We start from the raw sequence: 22,799 nt of genomic DNA, 5'->3' as shown, positions 1-22,799 counted from the left end.
GTCATTCACACAGGATGTTGGGTTTTCTTGTCTTTGGCAGGTTGGCCCACCGGCCCCACCCCACCCCCATCCAGAAGAGGGAGTAGGCTGCATAAGGGCAAGGAAAGGTTTGTGCAGGATTGAAGAGAGCCAATAACGGGGTGACTTGTAGCTTAGTGGCCTGTTTACAGATGAGGTGATCGAAATATTGTAGGACATGACAGAACTGGGGACAGACCATCTCCTGGGGGCTCTGGGGCTGTGTCTCCTGAGACCCAGCTCATGGCCTCTCCCAGTACAGCATGTCAAGCACCTGGCGAAAAAGACATTGCCAAGAGCTTGAATGTTATGCTTTCACTGTTTGAGGTAGGGTTTTTTTTTAATTTCAGGCTTTGCCTTTAATTTGTCTTTTTCCTGATGATGAAATCTCAGGTTTTTAACCCAACAATCACATGTAAGCCATCAGATTAGCATTCCCTGATGTGGAAGATGGAGTTCTGGGTAGAAAGAAAGTTGCGTTTATTAACTGCTTCCTTGGGCCCAAGAGGTGCCTGGACAGTTGTTATGGCCTTGCCTCAAAACCTTCCCCGCCCTTCCATCTCTCTTTCCACTGAACTCAGTACCTACATTTATCTAACAGTAGACTGAGACCATATAGTATATCGCATATCTGGATATCCACGAAGCGTTTGAGAAAATCTCCCCAGAGGCCCTCATGAGTAACATGGAGAATTGTGGGCGGGGCAGAAGAATAATGCATTTGTATCTATTTGGACAGACCTTTCCAGAGTGTGGATTATCAATTTAATATTAACCTGCAGGAATATTTATAGCAAAGCTGTGCAGAGCTGAGCCTTCAGACTTGTCTTGTTTATAATTTTTATCAATGACTGTGATGAAGACACGTTTATCAAATTGGCAGTTGACACAAGGCTGGGAGGGACAGCTAATATGATTAGTGACTTGATCTTGAGTCAAGAAAATCTTGATAATCTAAAATGATGCACCAGAAATAACTGGGTAAAAAATAGTAAAGATAAATATAAAATCTTTAAATTAGGTTTAAAAAATTAATTGCACAACTCGGGTGGGGAGAAGTGGAGGGTTTAATTTGTCACAAATTCAATATGAGTTAATGTATGATAAGGCAGTTGAAAAATGTAGATGATATTATAGCAGCACAGAGTGGAGTCCAGGGGAAGCATTAATGTTAAGCAGACTACATCTGGGTTATTGTAATGAATAATCCCTCCCTACTTGAGATGCACTAGAATTCAAATATTGCCAAACGATATGTCCATTTTCATGTTCATGAGCTAAGTGAAAAGATTTAATTGCCAAGTGAGATATATATTTAACTTCTGGATAAACTATTTGAAACAGAGAAATGACTATTCCTTTGTTCTGTCCTTCATGACTCTCTGCCACCCTGCTCCCACCCTAAAATTAAAACCAAAGATACCGAATAGGTGTCTTCTTTGTTGACAGAAATGTTTCTTCCCCACCCTACCCTGCCTTTGTTCAACTGTGTGGTGAATTTGAAGTGTTTTAATGGTGCTTTCTGTAAAACAGGTTTCTGCAGGCTCTATAGAGGACTTTAAAAATGACAACAGCATTGTGTGCACACACATGCTAGTCTGTTGGTTGAATCCATTTTGCAAAATTAAAAATGAAAGCCCTCTTTAAAAAATTCCCTTCTGCAGTTAGCCTGAAGCATAGTGTTTACTGGCAGCAGGAAAAGACAGTCAGTCCTTTATGCACATCTTACACCTCCCTTTCAATTCCCATCTCTTCACCCTGGAAAGAAAAATATTCTGGCACAAGCATCTTTTCGTCATCTCTGTTTAGAACGGGTACCACCTGCCTCCATAGCCCAGGGGAGCTCTCCGTGTGTTCCTGCCCAGGCGCACCACATGGTAACGTGGACATTGTGCCAGGCCTACTTGCTAATAGGTTGGGGAGAGCAGGAGAGCCCGCAAGGGGGAGGGGAAGTGCTGGCGCATTACAAAGCAGTGAGCCACTGTCCGATGTTCATTAGCTGGGAGGCTGCCTGCCACATGGGGAGGGGAGGATAAAAGGCATGGGGTATTTTGCAAGCTGTCAGTTGGACACAGAGGAAGAATTATAATTTCTTTTTCCTTCTTCCTCTTCTTGGGTCTCAACTAAATTCATTATTCTTAGGTTTAGGGAGCGGGGAAGGCGACTGGCTATTTGTCATCGGTAGTCCAGGATCCGTACCTTTGCTTGACTCTTCAAAAGAAAACAAAACAGTGATGTCATTTCCTACCACCAGTTCCACTGCCTCTCAGACTCACAGTCTTATTGGGTGTCTGCTGTAGACATGCACAAGAACTTTGTTTTTACATTTCTCACTTACTTCCACAATGCAGTCTTTTTTCCTTAGGAATTTAGAATTTATGTCGATATTTATTCTGACAGGGATGCTTAGGTTTGTTTTTACTTTGGGGTACAACCCTCAATCACGGTTTTTTGCTTCTCTGTTTCAAGTGTAAGAGTTGCAAATGTCCATGGATGTCTCTAGAAGACTATCCTTGTAAGCTCCTTCTCAGCGTGAGTGAGTTCATCAAAGGTTTTCTCGAGCAGAGGTCTTGCCAGAGTGAGGAGTGGGCCTCATGAAATGGAGAGAGAAGAATACTAAGGAAACACAGACTGGCTTCCTTAGAGTCCCCAAATATCTGTTTTTATTGGTAAAATGGTAAAATCCTGAGAGATTTTAAAAATTTGTAAAATCCTGAGAGATTGGCAATCTCAGGATTGCCAACTTTGATCTTTTTATGAAATCAGGTGGGAAATAAAGACGTTTCAAAAATTCTAGAAAGCACAAAGCTTTTCTCTTCTACGTTTTTGTATTTCTGAAGTCAGTACTTATCTTACAGTCAATATCATCTTTCATTTATTTTGGCAGTATTTGTTTCTTTCCTAATGGTAAATCAAATAATGTAACGTTGAATAATCAATGATGTCTCAGGTATGATGAAATATAGTTTAACTGACCAGGGTGTTGTGGATTAAATGAAATAACATGGGGAGTATAGAGTTCTACAAATGCCTGTTTAATTTCAGTGGGACTGGGCCCTTTATCTTGTGCTTCATTAAAGAAGAGCATAAAGATGGATAGAGATTTGGGCTCCTCACTTCCTGTTTGATGTCTAGGCGTGCTATTCCCCCTTTCCTTCCTTCCGTTCACTGCACGGGAGGACGGGTATTACGCACTGCTGTGCCTGGCAGTCTGATAGGAACAGCATTTCTAGAGGTGAAGGACAGTTTTTGCTCCCAGGTGAGTTCAGAGTCTAGTGGAGAAAGAGAGAGAGTGTGCACACACTTACAGGGGACTGTGATGAGTACAGTGGTTGTGCTGGGGGAGCCCAGAGAAAAAGCATCCAGCTCAGTTGGAGGTGGGCAGAGCAGCAAGAGCTTTAAGGAAATAAATACTCAGGGTGAGTCCTAACAGATGATGAAGAAGTTAGCAAGGGAAGTTCACAGTTGGCATTTAATGAAATTACAGTAGGAGAAATACTCATACTTCTCCTGTTCAGGGAAGCTGCCTCACCACCTCCTAGCCCAGCCCTGGGTTCAGTCATGGCTGCAGTGGAATCCCACGAGCTGAAACTCACCTCTGCTGCCACGGCACACATTTCTACCTTCTGCCTTCGGAGCTGCACACACTCACTAGGCCCCTGTCCAAGAGCTTCCTCAAAGTGCAGGCCTCAGCTAAGGATGACATTTACTCCAAGTCTTCCACAGCTTTGAGATCCTACCGTGTACACTAGCAACCTCATAGCACACCTTTGAGCCTTTCTCCTTTCATCCGTCACTCTGCACCCTCGCTCCAGCTTTGGGATCTGCTCCCCCCACCAAACCCACCGGCAACAAAGTCCTTGCTTCAGGCTCTGCTTTTGGAGCTACCCAAACTAATTGACGACTGCAATGATTTCTACAGTAATTACTTAAAGCTTGCACTGAGAACATTTATAATAGACTATAAAACTGACTGACAGAGTGGGCCCAAGAGATGGAGCAGAGTGTGAGTGAGCCAAGGAAGGCTGTTAGAGGTGACCAAGAACCAACCAGATAGGAGGGAATATACACAAATGCTTCTAAGCCTTGAGTGATTTATATAGTAATACACAATTTCAGTATGTTTAGTGCACATCATCAAGGCCCGAATCCCCCAGTGGAGAAAGGAGATATGGAAGTTTCAGTTGCCAAGTAGAACTTCCAGGCAAAGATTGATTAATGATGTAATTGTCAGATGGGCAAAGAGGAGCGTGCGGAAGGAGGTATTCAGAAATGATGATGCGTGAGTTGAATTTATGGTGCGGTGAAGGGCTTTGCTTAGTAATTACTAGAAATAATTTGGTTAACGGTTGCGTGGCCTAGATATCCTGCCGGTCAGAAGTTAGAACAAAAGCAGATCTCTCTCCTCACGTATTTGTCTCTAATGATACTTACTTGAATATTCGGTTCTGGAATGCAGTAGTCTAGTATAGGGTTTAGTGATGATGGCCGTGTTCTGGATGCTCTCCAGTATGGAAGCCACTAACCGCATGTGGCTCTTCAGTTTGAGTGGCACATGAATGCAAGTGAGGAACTAGATTCTTGAATATCATGGAGTTTTAATCCGCTTCAATTGAAATAGCCACATGCAGCTATTGGGTCTTCTTGGACAGTGCTGTATAGAGCAGAAGAAAAGGATCAAAATACCAAAGGCTCACATGTACCATACAGGAAAATCTGAGATCTATCAGTGGGCCCAGTACAAAAAAAGTCTAGCTTGCCACACACTGGAAGTTCCAGAGGCACCTCCGGACCCAGGAAGCACCGTGCAGGATGTTGGAGAGACCTTGTGCTAGCTATTTCGAAGAGCACAGTGAGTTTCCGATATATCTCAGTTGTTGCTAAAAGATGGTGTCCTTCTTCGTGTGTGCGCTCACCTGATGGCCAGGGAGAAGAGGCCACAGCTGCTCTGACTTTTGAGGGGCCCTGACTCTTGAACGCTCTGCTCCTGTGGATTTTTAGCACCCCACCACCAGGCCCCCTGCAGAAAAGCTGCTCTATCCTTCCAACGCTGTTTCTGTTCCAGAAACTGGACACAGCCCTGGAGGAGCCCAGCCCCCACCTCTCCCTCTGCACCGGCTTGTCGGGTGGAAGAGCAGAGACTCTTTCTCCCGAAGAGGAGAAAACCTGTGAACGTAGTTGTTCCGCCTGAATCAGTCGACGGTGTGGGATGCTCATACTCGTGCGTTTTCTTCAGCTTCCACAGAACTCTTGTTTCCTAGGGAAGCCAGTGGACTTGGAGTTGCCACTTGAGCGTAGCATTGGGCCCCGTGTGTCTCAGTTTTTTCCTTTGTGAAATGGGCATCCAGCACATGAGGCGGTTTTGAATAAAACATAAGGTAACGAATGCACAAGCAGTTTGTTCAATGTGAAGTGGTATTTTGGTGGCGAACTTAATTAGGCATGTCTTAGCATTTTTTTTGTGTTTGCTCGTGCTTGGGTCACTTGAATACGACCATGGAAAATATGACAATGCTCACATGGCATGACTGAATGCCACCTTTATACAGTTAAGATTTAAACTGGGAGACTGGGTTTGAAATCTCTTTTCCCAGGATAGTGATTTTGGTGTTAAGAGGACAGCTGTAGGACAGGAGGCTGTGGACTTTTTTTTTTTTTCTTTTTAAAGACTTCATTTATTTGAGAGAGAGAGCATAAGCAGGGGGAGCAGCAGAGGAAGAGGAAGAAACAGACTCCCAGCTGAGCAGGGAGCCTGACGGGACTCAATCCCAGGATGCTGGGACCATGACCTGAGCCGAAGGCAGTTGCTTAACTGACTGAACACCCCAGGCAGCCCTGGACTTTTTCTATAAAACACCAGATAGTAAATATTTTAGGCTCTGTGGGCCATATGCTGTCTCTGGAGCTGCTGCTGCTTTTCTAAAACTTAGAAAGACATAAAGCATATTCTTAGCTCATGGTCATGCTAAAACCGGCTGCCGGCCAGATTTAGGTTACAGCCGTAGTTCCATGACCATGGCTCTAGAGCTGTTCTGTCCAGTCCAGTGTTACAGCCACTAGCCACTCTTGTACTGGGGCTCTTTATGCATTTAAAGTCATGGGAAATTGAATTCCTCAGTCACGCTGACCACATTTCAGGTGCCTAGAGGCCAAATGTGGCTGGTGGCTCTGAATTGGGCAGCAAAGACACAGATCATTTCTAGCACACGATTCTACTGGGCCATGATGTGGGATCTTAACATTGCCACTAACTAGCCTCTCGGACTTAGACTCGTTACTTACTCTTTCTTGATTCTGTTTACACAGCTGTAAAGTACAAAGTACAGCATTACCTCTCTCTAGGATGTGGTAAAGATTTAATGAATATAAAGTACTTAGCACAGGGCCTGGCCACACTCAAAGTAAACTGTTAATATTCTAAAAGTAGAGACATTTCTATTCTTGGTAATTTTAATAAAGCTTAACTTTTTAAAGTGTTGTATTTAGAAAAAGGGATTATCATTCCTTTTTACAGGATATTTGTAAAGTACAAGATTACATTGGCTTTGGTTTTAGTACTCACCCAAAGAAAAAGAATGCTTCTCTTAGTCCTGAACCATGTTACCACACAGAACAGGTGCTATTTATCTATCTGTCTGTCTATCTGTCTATCTATGTGTGTGTGTGTGTGTGTCTTTATTTTTAACTGGAGTATAGTTGACATATAATTTAAATTAGTTTCAGGGGGCGCCTGGGTGGCTCAGTGGGTTAAGCCACTGCCTTCGGCTCAGGTCATGATCTCAGGGTCCTGGGATCGAGTCCCACATCGGGCTCTCTGCTCAGCAAGAAGCCTGCTTCCTCTCTTCTCTCTCTCTGCCTTCCTCTCCGTCTACTTGTGATCTCTCTCTGTCAAATAAATAAATAAAATCTTTAAAAAAAAAATAAATTAGTTTCAGGTGTACAACATAGTGATTTAACAGTTACAATACATTACAAAATGCTTACCACTCTAACTGTATTACAATATTATTGACCATATTCTGTAACAGGTAACTTCTTGTCTGTCATTTCTATGACTTGTTTTCAATTTAACCTTCAATCCAGGTTAGTACTCACCCTATAGTAATTTTGTGAAAAAAATCCATGATAAATATTTGTTCAGCTTAGTGCTGTGGTAGACATAAAGATGAGTTCACAGGGGAGGATGCTCTGCAGTGAGAATTTCAGAGTAAATTATTGTTTTACTTTTGCTTATGAAAGAGTTCTAGCCAACACTGTATTGATTAGTTTCTCCTTCAATGCCAGCCTATTACTTGTTGCTGAGCCACAAGACTTCTTTTATATATCATAATGAGCCAAATGTGATGTTAGGAGGGCAGCTTGTGGGGTCACGGACTTCTGAAGCCTGGCATTGCTTTCTTTCATTCCCCCATGGGCAGCTGTCAGCCATATTTATGTCGCGTGAATGTATGAACAGGCCACTAAGAGCTGAGTCGTATGCCTTTCTGTGCAAAGTGATCTCCCTCTATCCTTGCTGAAGAGAGATCATGATCTTTATTTACATGCCAATATTATCAGCTGATAGTGGTAACATTATTAGCAACCCCAAATGAAACTTTGATCCATTGAATTGTGTGATTTACATACCCCGTCGTTTGTTTTTATGTTCTGTATACATGGTACTGTTAGAATCCTAGAAGGGTCCCATCCCAGGCAGAAATGAAGGGGATTGGATGTTGGTTTCTCACGTCCAGAGTATTGGTGATTATTACAAGAAGTTACAAAGTGAGATACGTATAAAAAGACAATACTCTGCTGCAATGACCATGCTTATACAGAGAACATGTCTTGGTTATTTGTTTCTCAGTTTGCACATCAAGACATTTGTGGTTTCTTTTTTTTTTTTAATGATTTTATTATGTTCTGTTAGTCACCATACTGTACGTCATTGGTTTTTGATGTAGTGTTCCATGATTCACTGTTTGCGTATAATACCCAGTGCTCCATGTAAATCGTGCCCTCCTTAATACCCACCACTGGGCTCACCTATCTCCCCACCCCGTCCCCTCTAAAACCTTCAGTTTGTTTCCCAGAGTTCATAGTCTGTCATGGTTGTCTCCCCTCCGAGTCCCCATCCCCCCTTCATTTTTCCCTTCCTTCTCCTAATGTCCTCCGTGCTCTTCTTATGTGGTTCCCCCTCTGGGATACGCAGTCCTGTTTGTGTGTCTGGGCCTCTGCGATCACTGCCTGGATGGATTCCTTTTCATCACGAGCAACCTGCTGCCACAACCAAGAGGGGCCCCACCAGGGTAGTCCTGGCCTCGGGGGACAGGTGGTGTTCTCTGCCTTGTGAGCATAGTGTGGAGGAGTGCTGACTGTTGACAGGTGAGAGCCAGAAATGGGGCCTCTGGTACAAGGCGCTTGAGAGGTGGCGGCATGCTGACGTTTTAGAAATAAGGTATCAGACCAGCAGTCTGGTGAAATGAGGTAAACACCGTAACTGAGTGACTCTGAGTCTTGGAACAGAGTTTGTAAGAACCAATCTCAGATACTCTTTGGATCAAGCAGGGTAGTAATAGTAGCAGGCAGTGGGTAGTTGCTAACATTGAGGTTTTGGCAACTCTGTGCCAAGTACCAGGGTGAAAATGTACCCCACTTACCTCCTTTGATATTTACAACAGCCCTATACCCTTGGCACTGTAGTTGCTGTTCCCTTTCACTGCTGACCAAGTGGGGCCTTAGAGAAGGTAAATCACCCAGAGTCGCACGTGTGAGTTGGTGGAGCGCTGGATTCAACACCACCTAGTGCTGACTGTGCCTGTGCAAACGTGTGGCTCTTCCTCTCTGGGCCTTGTCTCCTCCTCTGGAGAGTGACTGGTTTGACTAGACTGTTCCAAAATCCCTGCAGTCTGGAGTGGTTTTAGGAGGCCTGTGTCTTCTCCATTAGTTTCCTGGGGCGCATGATTGTTTTCAGTCCTGGAATGACTAGTCTTCCCTCAGCGCCCTACTCGATTATATTAGTTGAGCTGCATGACAGCACTTGCGCTTTCTGTCGGGCCCATGATGAGGCTCTGTAGACCCTGAATCAGTGACTTAAACTCTTATCATTCCATGTTGACAGGGACAGTACCGATTCTGGAGAATATTCTTTCCTTGAGGCAGTGTCCCTCGCATGTGGGGATAATTTCTTCAGGATTTTCTTCTTCATAAGCAACTAGGTGTTAGGGTCTGCTACGTTCTGGGACAAGTGTGTTTTTTCCTATCCCTGGAGTTAATTGTTAGCTTTCATATCGGGCCCTATTTCTTTAACTGTTTTCTCTGAATCCTGTCCCCATCTTCACTCAACCTTGCCCAAAACAATGGTGGCTGAATTGCTCAAGCTTCAAACACAAAAGTACAGTCGTACGTTTGTGATGATACTTGGTTTGGTCAGGCTGCGATTCTGTGTCTTAGGAAAAACCTTTTCACTGATTTTGTTTATATAAGTACTTAGACTCACTGGTCTGCCAGGGCTCAAAGAGTTAGTAGGTTGATGTCTACTGTTGCCCTGCCTGAATATTTCTACTGACCTTATGTGCTTCCATTTGATTCCATGGACAGAGTTCTTCTGCGACTGAGATCTGATGATGTGCAGTCACCATTACAAAGTGTGCATTCTGTTCACAGGCTGATGCACGCCTGAACCGCACAGCGGAGCACAATATGTAAGAAGGTATTTTAGATGTTTGTTTGTGTGCCTTAGATCCCATTGTTGAAAGAGGGCAAGTTTAGTGGCACCAAAGAGTTAGCTGTGGACTTGTGGAATTTGAGGTGCCTCTTAGAGATCTATTTTTGCTGAGTTTCAGCCATTATCTTTGGGAAAATCACCAACCCCAGCTTCTCCACCACAGCCTCTGGTCCTTGTATAGCTATTAAATACCTCACATTCGGTATATCCAAATCCACATCCATCAATTCTTCCTGATCTCCTCAAACACAATACATACACACCCATTAATTTTCCTGATTCTAAAAATCTCTTTTAATGTTTTCATTCAATTCATTCAGCAAATATTTATTGAGCCTTCATGTAACAGGCACCTTTCTGGGCACTGGGTATACAGCAGTGAAGAGAATAGCACAAAACTATACCTCTCTGAAGCTTATAGTCTGGTCGGAACAGATAAACAACAAGGTGACTGAGCTAAATATATTATCTGTTGTCCTAAGATTATAAGTGATGTAGTGAAAAATGAAGCTGGAAAGGAAGAAAGGAAGTTTAGGTTAGAGCGGTGGGTGAGGGTATTTCGGCTTAAAATAGGACAGTCAGCAGATGCCTCAATGTGAAGGTGGCATTTGACACTTTTATGGTATCATGATCCTCCCAGTTGCCCAATATTTGAGGGTCTCCTTTGGTTCTCCTTTATCTCCAAGCAGTCGACAGATTGAATTGGTTCAACCTGGGCTATATGGCTTCCACCTCTTTCCTTTTCTCTGTTCATGACACCATTGCTTTTAATTCAGGGCTTTCCCCTCCTCTCCTCCACAGTTGTGTTACCTTCCAGATAAGCCCACCAGTCACTGGTCTGTTTTAAATTTGATTTTCTGATTAGCTATTATTGGCATATAAACCATTTTTGCATTTTATGTTTATTTAGTAACATATCCTCTGAGTTGAGAAGCAGACAGTAATGTCATGCACATAATAATATTCTTATTAAGGTATTTACATAAGATAAAACACCCATTTCAAGCATGCAGTTGGATGAATTTTAGTATATACAATTGCATAACTACGACAGTCAAGATATAGAAAGTTCCCTCACCTTAAAGGGAATGGCCCTTTGCCATTGTTCTCTCTCCCCACTCCAGTTGTAAGCCATCATGGATACGTTTTCTGTCATGGTTTGCCTTCTCTAGAATTTCATATGGAAATGGACTCATACAGTGCATAGACTTCTGTGTTTGCTTTCTTTCACTTTCAAACTGTTTGAGATTCATCCATATTGAATATATCAATATTCTTTATAATTGCTGAGTAGTATTTCATAAAGTGGATCTATCACAATCAGTTTATCCATTCATCAGCTGATGGACATTTGGATTGTTTTTGTTTGGGAGTATCACGTATAATGCTACTGTATGAACACCCAGGTACACATCTTTGTGTGGATACTTGTGTTGGTTTCATTTTAGTAAACAGGTCTGGACGTGAAAAAAGAGTCATTTGGTAACTGTTTAACTATATTATTTTCCAAGGTGATTTACCATTTTGTACTCCCACCAACACTGTGGTAGCCAGCCTATAAGATGAACCCCACTGCTCCCTGCTTTCTGGGGTCCATAGCTGTATAGGGTCTCCTCCCACATTGCATCGGAATTGGTTTGCGTGATCAGTGGAATATTGCAGAAATGATGGTCTGTCCCTTCTGAGCACAGGTTATAACTAAAATATACTGCAACTATCACCTTGACCGGTTGCTTACTCTCTCTTGAATCTCTCACCTTGGGATAGCTGGTTGCCTTGTTGCAAGCAGCCCTATGCAGAGATCCACATAATGAGAAACTGAGGCCTTTGGCCAACAGCCTATTAGCAACTGCTACCTCCTACTAATAGCTCTATGAGTGAGCTTGGAAGTAGATAATCCAGCCCAGTTGCCTATAGCCTTGGGGGACATCATGATCACAACCTCACGGGAGACTCCAGAGTCAGAACCACTCAGCTGAGCTGCTCTTAAATTCCTGACCATCAGAAACCCTGTGAGAGAATCATTGTTTATTGTTCCAGGCTGCTAAGTTCTTAACAATTTCTTACACAGCAGTGGAGAGCAGATACAAGGACAGTGCTAATTTCTCTATATCCTCAACAGCACTTGACATTGTCAGTCTTCTTAACTTGAGTGATTCTAGTACATGTATGGTGGAATCGTTGTGTTTTTAATTGACATTTCTCTGATGACTAGTGATGTTGAATATCTATTCATGTTTTAAATTGCCATTTATATATCTTCTGTGAAGTGTCTGGTCCTACTTTTGCCCATTTTTAAAATTGCTTGTCTTTATTATTATTTTTTTTAATCTGTCCTAAAAATCTGTTGTACCATCTCCACAGGCGATAAGAATCTTTCCAGTCATGGCCTCTGTAATTGTTCCTGAGCAGAATTAAGTGGGCCTTGCAATAGTATTTCTTAGCAGCATTTTGACCATACTCAGCCTTAGGCTCTCAGTCTCATTGCCTTTTCCTGGAGTCGCCTTGGGTTTATAATCCTGCACCATTGAAGCAAATTCTGTAGCCAACACTCAAAACCTTTTCCACATCCTAAATCCCTTCTCCTTGTCTCTTGCCAATTATTGAGAGTTGCATAAACACAGAACTTTTCCCCTGTCTAGTGATGCCCCCACTGCCCTTAGAATTGTTTCTCTTAGCATCTGCTTCATTCCACACACATGTGCAACATTCAGCATTTTCTTCCCTGATTCACATGTTACAATCATCCCTAATTTTTATTTCCACCACAAGCTCACCTTTTTCACTAGTCCCTTAAATACTCACTGCTTTTGTACTTCCCAGATTTCACCATGTACTAATAATCTTATTATTATAAGATTAGATGTACTAATCTTATTCTTCGGCTACCTTCACAGTAAGTACAGATAACAGGGAATGCTAGCAGAATGGTCTTCCGTCAGATCAGCAGTGTTTTAACACCCACATGGTGAAGTTGCTGTAAAGATTTAATAAGATAGTGTCTGTCTTGACTTTCCTAACTTAAGAGGTGAGTTAAAGGATAGACTCCAAGAAAGTAAAATGCTTTCTATAAGCGTTAATATAGTATTACTATTTACGGCTGGCCTTGTTTAAATGGGCATTTCCTCACAGCCTTATGTTAAGCAGAGATTTTAAATTCTACCAGCAATAGAATCATATCAGCAAATATTTATTGAATATCTGTGGTGTGTCAAGCATTGTACTAGGTCTATAAATGCCAAATGGCACTTGGCGTATTTTCTATGAATTTTAATTTATTTTCTATTCAGCAAGTATTTATTAAGCCCATGTTCTGGGCACAGTGTTAAACATAAACAGTGTTAGGTAGTAGGTAGATGAAAATGAATAGGCCAAGAATCTCAGAGCCCCAGAGCTCTCAGAGAAGCAGCCATGGAGGCGGGTGGTCACATGAGGCCAGGTTGCATGCAACAGGAAATGCCTGTGCTAAGCACAGAGGCAGCTCCCCCTGGGAGGAGGGGGGGTGAGGTCAGTTGTGCCTGAGGACACTGGAGAAGCTTCCTGATTGGTAACCTTGGGACTTCTTTTTGAGGGGCTAGCAGGAGTTCACCAGATGGTGAGAGTCAGGAAAGGATGTTCTGGGCTGTGCAGGATAAGGCAATACAGAGAAATATCTTTGAGAACTAGAGTACAAAGTGCTTCTGTATGTTCTTCTGTCCTTCCTGTAGAAGGCAGGGTGCTGTTTGCATCAAAAATTGACAAGGTTTTAGAGGGACAGGATGGCATCTGATATTATTCTGTTTTATTTTGTGACTCGCTGTTCTTTCCTTTCTCTCCGCCTTGACCTAAGTTATTTATATTAACTTGATGAGTGTATTTGCTTCTTCCTCTCCTTTTTTTTTTTTTGGCGATTCTTAAATGCATTTGAGGCTATGTAATTTGATTATTTCAGCGTGTTTGTTGTATAATTGGAGCCCAAATTAATGGAGCCTAAAAAGATACTTTCTTCTAACGTGATCAATTCTGCAATGCTAAACCAATTTGTTATTTCTCTCTGCAACCTTTTGCTTATGTAATTTGCTTAGTGACCGTAGTCAGGTTGCACTGCGTTAGACTCAGCAAATCGCACTCCTGTCCTGTCCCCACCAGTTTAAGGGTTTTGACTTTAAAAAAGTGTGCCTTTGTGGAATAAGTCTGGTGTTTGCCTCTTGTCTTCCTCTTGGGGTGGTTTCCATGGTTCACAAAACCACCCACAAATTCCTCTGTTTGGCCTTTTTCTCCTGCAGACCTGTATTCTATATGCTTCTCATTTTGAAATGAGCCCCCTATCCCACTGTCTTGCTCTCTTGGTATTTCATTACTAGTTAGTTGCTTTTCATTCTCATTTGCTTCATTTGTTCCTCATTTCTCCAGGAAGATTTTCATCATCTAGAAAGGAGGGGATCAGCGTATCTTTGAGCACAGTGCTTGGTACAGAACAGTATTGAAGAACTACTTTTTTAAATGAAAGAAGGGTCTGACAAAATGTGAATAGAATGAATGGCTTTTGTCTTGTGACTAGATCACGACTGAATTAGATTGATCTTTGAGGGGAGGAATAGGCAAGATCACGTTCTCCAGGTCTGGTATTATGTCTCCAGCAGCTAGCCCTGCCAGGACACGGGGATCTGCCTTCCTGCCGCCTCGCTAGCGGGTTCTGCAGCACTGGGCACGTACGTGACTTCACGTCTCTCAGCTTTGGTTTCCCCAGCCATGAGGTATGGCTAAGGATATCACTTATTCTTGGTGTCATTTTGTGGATTAACAGAAATAAGGCACAGAAATTGGGATGCGTCTCACGTGACAGTTAAAGCATTATTTACAATGTTTTTGTTGTAGAGCACCAGAGATGTAATGATCATTAAATTGCTTCATGAAGTACAACGTTATGCCACTATTTTACTGTTACTTGCTTTTATTTTGTTTATGGCATCAGTGACCTACCCCTCTATATTATGAAAGTACTGATTTCATTTGAAGATACAGCGGGGAATGCCATCTTAACATTGACGGTGACTGGAAGGCATTGCCACAGGGGGTAGTCGTGGGGACTCATGTCAAACGTTGACCTTGGTCCATTGTTGGGGGCACCTCAATCCTCCCCGTATCGCTTGTTTTCTCTAGGTCTTGTTTTCTGTCCCACTCCCACCCTCTCTTGTACCCCTTTTTTTTCTATGATGTAAGTAGCCTTTGTGGGGATAGTTTAAAGTCTTAGGTATATACTGAAAGTCTCAATAGTTAGTTTGAGTACTACTGTTTGAGTCAAATTTGGTTTTAAAAAGTAAAATTCTAGGGGCGCCTGGGTGGCTCAGTGGGTTAGGGCCTCTGCCTTCGGCTCAGGTCATGGTCCCAGGGTCCTGGGATCGAGCCCCGCACCAGGCTCTCCACTTGGCGGGGAACCTGCTTCCTCCTCTCTCTCTCTGCTTGCTTCTCTGCCTACTTGTGATCTCTGTCAAATAAATAAAATTAAAAAAAAAATAAAAGTAAAATTCTAGATTTTAGAACTCTAGCATTTTTTTTAAAGATTTTATTTATTTATTTATTTATTTATTTGACAGAGAGATCACAAGTAGGCAGAGAGGCAGGGGAAGAGAGGGGGGGAGAGAGAGGAGGAAGCAGGCTTCCCGCCAAGCAGAGAGCCCAATGCGGGGCTCCATCCCAGGACCATGAGATCATGACCCAAGCCGAAGGCAGAGACTTAACCCACTGAGCCACCCAGGCACCCCAGAACTCTAGCATTTTTAAATGAAGACACCTTGGTGGTCATACAGTCCAGCCATCTTAATCTCACAGATGAGGCTCAGAACATTCCAGAAGGCTGCCTGAGATTGCACAGCTGCAGGACTGGAATCCTGTCTGTGTTTTCTGGTGTTCTACACCACCTTTGCTTTTAAGTGAGCATCACACATGGATTCCCCTGCTCTATTTCAGTGTCCTTGGCATGTTCTCACGCCCTTTGTGTCTTCCCGTTACTAGTGTGAGCGAAGTGCTTCGGTTTGCGCCATAGAGGCTTACTTCATACGTTTGGGGAGGATGGTCCTCTAGGAGATGGGCTCGCTGTTGAGTAGAGGCATGCCTGGTAATCTGCTTCTCTCTCTTCCCATTACCTGTCCTTTCGATTAGGGATAATCTCCTCGGTTGTATCTTTTACATTTTTTCCTTCTTGACCTTTCTAGTATCTCCTTTGCCATATTGCCTGCCTGAGTTCACATATTTGATGACTGAAATTTCAAACATCTGGAATGCTGAGAGGTTACATTCTTTTCCTTTTTTTCTCCCCCTCCCTCCTTTTCCCCTAGAACTCAAGTGGTTCAAGGTATCCTAATGGTCTAAAATGTCAAAAGCAAACCAGGTTAAGAAAGAGCAATGGAAAATAACTCTATTTTCCTTCTCTTTCAGATTAATCTTTTTCTTCTTTTTGACCCTTTTAAACAAATGAACATGTTGGCCCATTTAAGGGGTAATTGCTCTTCTCTTGGGAACACGCTTCTTAAAATGACTAGCTGTGTGAGGTTATATATCCTGGGTGACAAAGGTTGGCAGGAGTGAACTTTGCTGTTTTCCTCTGTGGCCTTTGTTCTCCCCTCTCAAATAATACACTTTTTTTTTTTTTTTTCCCAACTATAGAAACTGTAGAGGTCAAAGATGTGACTCAGGTTCAACCCAGTGAAAATCGTACCTGCCTTTAATTAGAACATACATTTTTAGCTTTTGATCCCAGGTAGCTGGCCAGCTGGAAGATGTAGATTTGTCATCATTTTCTGCCTGCGTTTCATCTTCTCTTTCCTTTCCTGCACTGTCATAATTCTCTAACTTCATTGTTTCTCTCTGTGGTTCTCTCCCCTTGGTAAGCCCCTCTGTTCCCAGTGGAACCAGAAGAAATTGTACATGGGGTTTTGATATTTTGCCAACTGTTCTCTATAATTAAAAGTGAATTGGAAATGTGAACACTGCCTCTGTTCTGCCATTGCTTCTGGGGTCTTGTCTAATAGAAACACAAAAAGGTGTAAAAAAAGAATCTAGAGGTAGAGGGAGAAAGTGGAAGCAGGCTATCCAGGTTAAAAGGCTCCTAATGGAACATACACCCTTAAGCTTTTGGGTTATCGATTCTAAATTTGCTCTGTTATTTGGGTCAGAAGATCATCGGTTGGGTTTTATCCATAATTAAACCAGTAGTAATGAGGTGGTGGCTCGTGCCGCTTGTGATTGGCTTGAGCCACGTGACTTACCTTGCCGGGTGAAGTAATTGAGAGCAGAAACCTACATAGAACTATTTAGAACCAAAAGAGCTTTTTATTCGTTTTCCTGCTCTAAGCGAGAACGGTAAATAGCACACACCTCTTGTGTCTCTAGGTGACTGGTGTCCTGGAGTGCAGGCCAGGGAGCTGCGCCTGGGCTAGACTGGAGAGCCGGTGGAATACTGCAGCTTGGTTAGGCCCTATCTGAGTGGCTCCCCAGCCCTTCACTGTGATAGCACTTTTCCTTGAACTCCGACACTGCTGCATTGCATGCCAAGGAGACTTTAAGCTCTGCAAGCCAGGGAGTATATCTGTCTTTTCACTCTTGCGTCTCTATCACCTGGATCTGTGCCTGACCCACTATAAAGACTCAAGAGGTGTTTGATGAATGAAGGAATGAATGAAATGAGAACGTTTGAAGCAGTCCAGTTTTATTGTTTTGACTTTACTCTGCAAGTTCTAAAGTAGGTGCTTGAGGTACCTCTATATGGAGATAGGCTGGACATGACATTGATTTACTATGAAAACCATGGGACACTGAACCTATGGGGGGAAGCCAGGGGGAGTGTGAAGAGATGCCATGGGCCTGTGAGCTTCCACCTTTGCTCATTCTCCAGTAGCTCATGTTTTATCCATAATTTCACCTTTCTGATCTCCTGCCTGCTCTTAAGTGGATATGATAGAACAGGAAAATAGCCTCCAAAATACAGCAAAGGAGAAAGGAGAGAGAAAGAGTTTCTGTTTTAATGCCATGTCACCTGGACTAATGGGAAAATACATGTGAAGAGGGAGTTTGTCCATGCCACAGGGCCTTCCTGTGACATGTTGGGAAGCTTCCAGAACAGTTCACTCTTTCACTAATGCCACGTCCTTTATTTGTTTCATTTAGCGCAGTGATACAGAGCACGAAGTGTTCTGTGTTTCTCTCAGGATCATGTCTTTCCTGCAGGAACAAAGACATCACTCTTAAACGAAGGCACTTTTTGGCCTAATGTTGAGTTCCTTCCGCTCCTGTCTGCACATGGGAGACCACTCACTGCTTACGGTCATCAGTGTCCCTCACTTCCCAAACGACTCTCCCAGTGCCCATCCCCCACCCCCACCAGCGAATTCCTCTGTGGACTTTCTTCCTAAGCACTTTGGCCACACCACATAAAACTATATTTTTCTTTTCCTTTCTCTCTCTCTTCTTGGGAGTGGGAGTCGTCAATTTCATTCTCTTTAATATTCAGTTTTGAATATGTTGCATGTTCTCTGGTTGCTCTGTGGCAGAGCAAGTTGCTCAAGTGGCTCGTTCGTCACTTGGGTGTTTTTACCTGTTGGCTCTAGTGTTGGTATTATAGGAGTCAAAGATTATTAAAAGTGAAGCCTTATGAGATGTTTGGTATTCAGAATATTTTTCAGCAAAGGAAGAGTTTTCATGAACTTGGTGTAGGTGCTCTACCCGAAAGCTGGAGATCCAGCTTAAAGTGGATAGGAGGTGTAGTAGTTTGCTAGGGCTGCTCTAACAAAGCCCCACAAAGGGTGGCTTAAGCAGAAATTATTCCCTCACAGTTTTAGGGACTAGAAATCCAAGATCAAGGTGTTACAGTGTTGGTATCTTCAGATGCTGCCTTCTCTCATGGTCTTCCATTTGTGCCTGCCTATGTCCTAATGTCTTCTTATAGGGATGCCAGTCTTACTGGATTGGGGTGCACCTCAGTGACCTCATTTTACCTAATCTCTTTAAAGGACCCTTTCTGAAAATATAGTCACATTCTGAGGTATTGGGGGCTAGGAGTTCAACATATGAATGAGGGAGCTTGCACAATTCAGCCCATCTCAGGAGGTGAATAAACTCCAATCCAGTGACTGAATAGTATTGAATGAAAATACAAGACTAAGAATAATTCCCTCACAAGATGGTACTGAGAATTAAATCTTGTGCGTGAAGATTTTGAAAACTCTGAATCCTGACTAATAAGAATGGTAGAGTCATTATCATTGTTATACAACCTATGACATGGAATATAATGATTGTTATGATGTAAAATGGTAGTGTTATTGGAAACGTCATTCAAATCCATGTGAGAAATGAAAGAGTTTGAATTTATGTTACATTTCCCAGAGTGCCAGAGAAACTAGTGCAAGCAGAAGAGGAAATCAAAATCTGGGGACAGTGGCCGGCAGTCTGCGTCATTGCACCTCTGCTGAGTTTTGAACAGTTATAAAGAGTGGACCTTTTTGCCAGTCCTGTTGAGAATGAAATTCTTAATGCCAGATGAAGGACAAACTAAACGGTATCTGAAATGATTGACTGTCTTGGATTAAATGTCAGAAAAAAAAAAATGAGTAAAAGGAACATTGTGTTCCTTTCTTAATAATAGAAATCAAAGTGTTTCACCAAACGCTATTTTGCCCCTTCAAAATTACTGTGCTAAATAAGGTATTAATGTTGACAATGAATGCCACTAGTATTCTTCAAACTCCTTACAGTTTTCTAAATATATCTTAAATATTTTTCTCAGTGTTGTTCTGATTAACAGCTATAGATGTAGGTGATTTTATTAGTCTTAGTTTCATTTTAAGTAGAATTTTAGAAATTGTCTGCTTTAAAAATGTAATCCCTTAATTTATTGTCTTTTACCCCAAAAGGTTAATCCATTAACCTCTCATTGTAATAGGAGCTGGAACATTTGAAGCCAATGAGGTGTTTTACATTATCTTTCATTGTGAATTAAACAAATAATTTTCTATCCTCTTTCCTCAAATTGCTCTAATTTAGGGATCAGATAGCTAATTATACAGCTCTGGAGCCAGTTTTGAGAGGGATAAAAATCTCTTCCAAATACATCTGCTTTGGCAGCCTGTACTGGGGACTTCTGTGGGTAGGGAGCTTCCCTGGGGGTGTTTAGGACTTAAATATTTGTTGCGTTAGGCAACTTGATGCTACTGGCAGTTTCAGGGAATGGAATTTAGGGCAAATCTTATAGGATAAGAAATGATTAAAATTTTTTTTTCATATTTCATAGTTCTAAATTGGAAACCCATCTTCCTCTAATAATAAGTGGGTTCTGGTTTATCTTAGAAGATGTATTTTGGGGGTGGTAGAGATTTCAGGCTCTACTTTTTTCTTTTTGTCCTTGTCACCAGGCTTTTGGCTATTTCATTTTTCTTTCTTTTTTTTTTTTAAGATTTTATTTATTTATTTGAGAGAGAGACAGTGAGAGAGAGCATGAGTGAGGAGAAGGTCAGAGGGAGAAGCAGACTCCCCATGGAGCTGGGAGCCCGATGCGGGACTCGATCCCAGGACTCCGGGATCATGACCTGAGCTGAAGGCAGTCGTCCAACCAACTGAGCCACCCAGGCGTCCCAGCTATTTCACTTTTCAGTCATTACTTACAAGCACCAATGAGAGAAAAGAGATGACAAGATAGAAATCAGATAGGCCAAGTTAACTATTTGACAGCAAGAAGTCTGATTTTTCTCATGAAGCCAAAGGTGTTGCAATCTTTTGACTTTTGTGTTTCTCCTCTAGGTTTTAGTATTCGGTGGGGGAGGAATCTGCTCTTCCTGGGTCTCTAACAGCAGTGACACATCCCTACCCGGCACTCCCTAGACCTTATCTGACTCGATCATTGGATTAGATCTAAGATCTGCTTAGTCTTTATTGTTGTTATTTTCACTTCCTGCAAAGAATTCATCCTTCAGTTGGCTCTGTCTTGCCTACAACTTACTTGTCCAGCCCTCTTGAGAGCAGCTGTCACTGCAACTCCCAGCAGCCCTTGGGTCCCTTTCCAGGGCGAACTCGTCTCCTCACAGGGGGATAGCAGCATGAAGATGAGGTTAAGATTGCTGCATTAAGGGGCGCCTGGGTGGCTCAGTGGGTTAAGCCACCTCCTTTGGCTCGGGTCATGATCTCAGGGTCCTGGGATCGAGTCCCGCATCGGGCTCTCTGCTCGGCAGGGAGCCTGCTTCCCTCTCTCTCTCTCTCTCTCTCTCTCTGCCTGTCTCTCTGTCTACTTGTGATCTCTCTCTGTCAAATAAATAAATAAAATCTTAAAAAAAAAAAAAAAGATTGCTGCATTAAGCTGAGGAAACATCTCAGTTACACTGGGGGACCTGGAACGTCAATGAACCAGGATGCTAGAAGCTTAAATGTGGCAGTTGCCTTTCCACCGAGGCAAGCGGTGCCTTTCTCTCATTGAAGAAGGGATAAATTTTGGGAGGACTTCATTGACTGTGGCTTTACCAAGCTGGGCACTGGCAGCTCTGTCACCTGGCTCTGGCAAGAGTGAACTCCAGGGAACCTGAGAGGTTGGAGCAAACACCTTTTTTCAGAGTGAAGATTTGGGGAGGACAAAGAGGTGACGCACACAGTGCCGTACTTCCCCGGTGGCTTTTTTTGGCAGGTCAGGCTGGGTCTTTCCTCCTGGACATGAAAACTGCACTTGAGTCCTTCCAGCCTAACTCACGTGAATGGGGGCAACGTGGGCAAGAAGAACAAGTGGTGAACAGTGGAATTAGAAGGCTTGATTTCTAATCTCAGATCTGTCACTGCTGGGGTCTGGGATCTTGGACTAAGTCCTTTACTCCCGCTGGGCCTCGACATGCTCATCCATAAGCTGAGTGAGTGAAATGGATGATAGCTAATGGCTGCTCTTCTTAGAAGCTCCCCATAGAGTTCTCAGTGTTTGGTGGAGCTTAAACTTTGGGATCATTTTCTCCCAGTTTGGTTCCCTTTGGCTTGGTGATGTCATCGTGTGCAGAAATAACAAACTGGCACAAAGCCATTTCTCCAGTTCTGTGCACCAGAATATCTTCGATGAGATCATATGTTGCTCTTTTGCTTTGAGAAACCAATTCTGACTCAAATAGTAGTCACTATCTACTTAAAGGCTGGGTGTAGCAGTGACCTATATTTCCTGTTCATTTCGTGTTAGTTGTCTGCTTCCCTGTATGGCTGCTTTCCTCTCAGTGCCTTCTCTCTTGCCTCACAGAAATGATCAGAAGGGGCATCCGGGATTTTGGCAGAAGCAAATGCCAGTTGTACCAAGCTGAGGTGGCAGTTCTGGGGGCAGTGTCCTTTGCAAATGTGTTGTTTTATGAAGATACACTTTTTACACGATTCTTCGCATCAGCAGTTTTGCCCGCTTGACGTTGTTTAACAAGTCTGTTAAGTACCTGATCCAGTTCTCTGTACTCCACCTCTGCTGCCCTTTCCCTCCCTCCTCTTCTCCAGCCTGGAAAAATGTGTGTGGTACAGTGAGAAATTCTGGCCGCTTGGGTACCGCCTTTACTTCAGCATCTTGCCAAAGAGGCTGATGTGGAGGCTGGAAAGTATTCATAGAAATGTTGCTTTTCACAAGGCTGCTAACAGCTGCCTGTGACTCTGTGGAAGCAGAATGCAGACTAAATAAGCTCTGAGGAGGAAGATAGCGCACGAGAACGTACCTCTCGCAGACAGCCTGGGGAGACGAAGGCCAGCCGAAGCAGCCAAGAGCGGAGCAGGGCCAGGCGCTGCTGGTAGAGGTTTCCTGAGGAGAGGTCTGTGCTGTTTCCTTCCAGTGTGTTCCCGCTGTAGCACAGCCAAGGGCAGGCCCGTCTGGCACCAGGTGGTGGCTGAGGAGGATCCGAGGCCACTGGTGCAAAGAGCACAGACTCTAGAGTCAGAGGGACCTGGATTTCGTTTCTGAGGGGGCAAGGGGCTTGGGTTGCAAGCTCTAGAAACCAGTTCTGCCTAACTTAAATTTAAAAGAGAGGGAAGGGGGGACGCCTGGGTGGCTCAGTTGGTTAAGCAGCTGCCTTCGGCTCAGGTCATGATCCCAGCGTCCTGGGAT

At 43.2% G+C, this 22,799-nt stretch overlaps 1 protein-coding gene and 1 long non-coding RNA gene across 3 annotated transcripts in view; one reads left to right on the top strand and one right to left on the bottom strand.

The window, feature by feature from the left end:
* Positions 1-22,799, top strand: part of FARS2 (phenylalanyl-tRNA synthetase 2, mitochondrial) — a 408,295-nt gene that overhangs the window by 111,225 nt on the left and 274,271 nt on the right. The window lies entirely within an intron of this gene.
* On the bottom strand, positions 3,047-7,352 carry LOC125101719 (uncharacterized). Its single transcript, XR_007127899.1, has 4 exons — positions 7,114-7,352; positions 4,935-5,345; positions 4,453-4,672; positions 3,047-3,290 (listed from the first exon to the last, which is right to left on the bottom strand). It is a non-coding gene; the product is annotated as an uncharacterized LOC125101719 (long non-coding RNA).

Source organism: Lutra lutra, chromosome 6 (assembly GCF_902655055.1).
Source record: "Lutra lutra chromosome 6, mLutLut1.2, whole genome shotgun sequence".
Classification (NCBI taxonomy): Eukaryota; Metazoa; Chordata; class Mammalia; order Carnivora; family Mustelidae; genus Lutra; species Lutra lutra.
The sequence above is the reverse complement of the archived record's forward strand: the minus strand, read 5'-3'. Positions and strand labels throughout refer to the sequence as shown.